Genomic DNA, 2721 nt, shown 5'->3' with positions numbered 1-2721 from the left:
AATGATTTTTATCCAAGTCTTGAATTTTAAATGGATAAAATTCTACTCCAAGTTAAATTTTGTAAGGTTAAGCAACAAGCTTCATGGTAAGCTTTAAATTCCTTTTGGCCAAATACACCTAGCATTCATTATGTAAAAAATACATGGTAGCTCTTTTGGATTGCCTTGGCTAAACATGATTGAGTTTGAAGAGTCCATGATTGTGCAACTTGATCTTCTCCCTTGCATGGCTGAATAGATAAAGTCTTTTTGCAACATATTTTCTTAATGGCTAAGTAAATGAGTCATACTTGGATCAAACTTTTTTTCTTTGGCCAAACATGATGGAGTCCAAGTAAGCTAAGAATTGCAAACAATCCTTCTTACATGTGGCTGAATACATCATGGGAGAATTCTTATGCAAATGAAACTCTATGTTTGCATGAATATGGAATAAGGTGGATGACATTAAGCTTTCTTTGCATGCTTGCATGCATGGCTTGCATGAAAATGAAGTTCTTGAGTTTCAAAACCTAAAAGCATGAAAATAATATAAAAAGCACTAAAATCATCCAAATTTTAAATTTTAGCACCATTTTTTACATTTAAAAATTCTATATATTTGGGAGATATCACCGTCTAGCTTCATCGCCACATTGGATGATCTAGTATAAAAGTTCTTGCCAAATTCTTTCTACCAGCCAAGACAACTAATATAAGGAACAAAATCACCACATTCTTACAATTTGATGGTGAAACCCTATATAATGTGTGGGATAGATACAAGGAATTTTTATGCAAATATCCATACCATGATCTCCCTCAATGGCTGCAAATTCAAATCTTCTACAATAGGCTAACAGCACAAACATGAATAACCTTAGATTCAATCGTTAAAGGAGCTATAATGGGTAAGTCAATCAAGGAAGCTTATGAGTTAACTGAAAAGATGGCATCCAATAATTATCAATAGGGTACTAAGAGGAAGGTGCACAAGAAAACAACTAAGGTATATGAGTTAAATACATTAACCTCCATCACATCACAACTAGCTAGCCTTATAAGGAAAATTAATGCCTTTGGAACCCAATCCTTAATCGCCTTTGTCCAAGCCATCCAAAGCTCATTCATGACATGTGAAATTTGTGAAGGCCCATACGTTGCCAATAGATGCCAATTTAAGGTAGAATACGTACAATATGCCCAACAAACCAACTATGCTTAAAATCCCTATAGCAATACTTACAACCTAGGTTGGAGAAACCACCCAAACTTTTATTGGAATCAAAACCAACCTATCCACTAAAACACCAACCAAACCTCAAACTTTCATCCAACCTAACAAACCTACAATCCAACTTGAGAAAAGAAATCTGACCTAAAGGAGATGCTTACACAACTCATGCAAACCAAAAATGCCACCATTCAAAGCCAAGCCACCTTCATAAAAAAACTTAAAAACCTAAATAAGCTAACTAACGAATGCCATAGCCAATTGCCTATTAGGATCCCTACCTAGTAATACAAAGTCCAACCTTAAAAAACAAGGCAAAAAGGTGTGCAATGATAATTACTCATATGGTGAAGAAGGGATTTACTTTTCTAATGATGAAGATGAGCTTACGGATGAGCCTAAAGTAGCTAATATTCCAAGTTTTGTGAAAAGGCTTGAGGTGGAGTACATGAAGAAGAATCAATAATAAGGGATGAGGAATTGTTTTGACATGGAAGGGAGATTCTTACTAGTTTTGATCCAATGGCAGGCATTCAAGATAACTTTTTGAAGGATGATAAGCTTAAGAAGATGGATAGAAATTTTTAAATTAAGTGATAGCACCTAAAAATATAGTATTTTTACATGTTAAAATGGTGCAAAAATTTAAAATTTTATTGATTTTTAGTGCTTTAATGCTTTTTTTTATTATTTTTAGTGTTTTAAGCTTATGGATGAGGAAAACATGCAATCCATTCATACAGAGGCATGTTTAACCATGTAAGACCAAGGGTTGGCTGAACCTCATTAGTGTAATTCTTTCAACCATGTAACAAAAGAAGAGTTTTACTTGTACATGGACTTTCTCTTGTATTCGACAAAAGAGATTTAATCCATGAGTGACTTTATTACTTAGCCATGAAGGAATTTTGATTGTAAAGAGACTCCATATGCATTCAACTAACTAAAATTCAAGAAGAGATCAAGTTTTCATGCACCATTTCAAAGAATTTCAAGCTACCATAAACTCTTGCATGATTGGCCAAAGGTATTTCCATCTAAAAAGAACTCTTTTAATTACTTTTAAAATATTTAAACATATACAAGAACTCTACCCATTTGGTCATCTCAAATGCAAAAAAAGATAAAGCTTAGTTTGCAAGCTCAAGACTTTCCAAACCTTATCATATTCAGCCAAGGAGACTTTAAAAGGGACCATGACACTTTGGTTTAGCTTTGAAGAATTTTACTTAAAGGAGGACTTTATTTTTTCAAGAGTTGGATGAAATTCAAATTTTTTCTCTTGAAACTTATTTTAGCCAAATCCAAAGAGAAGATTTATCAAGATTTTATTAAGCATTGATCAAAGGCCAAGATTGTTTCTTAAAGATCCCATTCGACCACACATTCTTAAAAAGAAAGAGTCTTATTCGGTCATGCCTCTTTTAAAGATTAGAATAGCCTTTATCCATTAGCGTTTGAATTTAAATAAAATTCTTGTAACCATATTCCCCTTGGCCAAATCCTTC

The 2721-nt window shown here is 33.3% G+C and overlaps 1 non-coding gene across 1 annotated transcript; it reads right to left on the bottom strand.

Annotated features, from left to right (window-relative positions):
• Positions 1-691: 691 nt before the first annotated feature.
• Positions 692-798, bottom strand: LOC149513198 (small nucleolar RNA R71). The gene has a single exon (XR_016330867.1). It is a non-coding gene; the product is annotated as a small nucleolar RNA R71 (small nucleolar RNA).
• Between the last annotated feature and the right edge of the window lie 1923 nt (positions 799-2721).

This window comes from Durio zibethinus, chromosome 20 (assembly GCF_047325235.1).
Source record: "Durio zibethinus cultivar Kanyao isolate XHJ-2024 chromosome 20, ASM4732523v1, whole genome shotgun sequence".
Taxonomy (NCBI): Eukaryota; Viridiplantae; Streptophyta; class Magnoliopsida; order Malvales; family Malvaceae; genus Durio; species Durio zibethinus.
The sequence above is the reverse complement of the archived record's forward strand: the minus strand, read 5'-3'. Positions and strand labels throughout refer to the sequence as shown.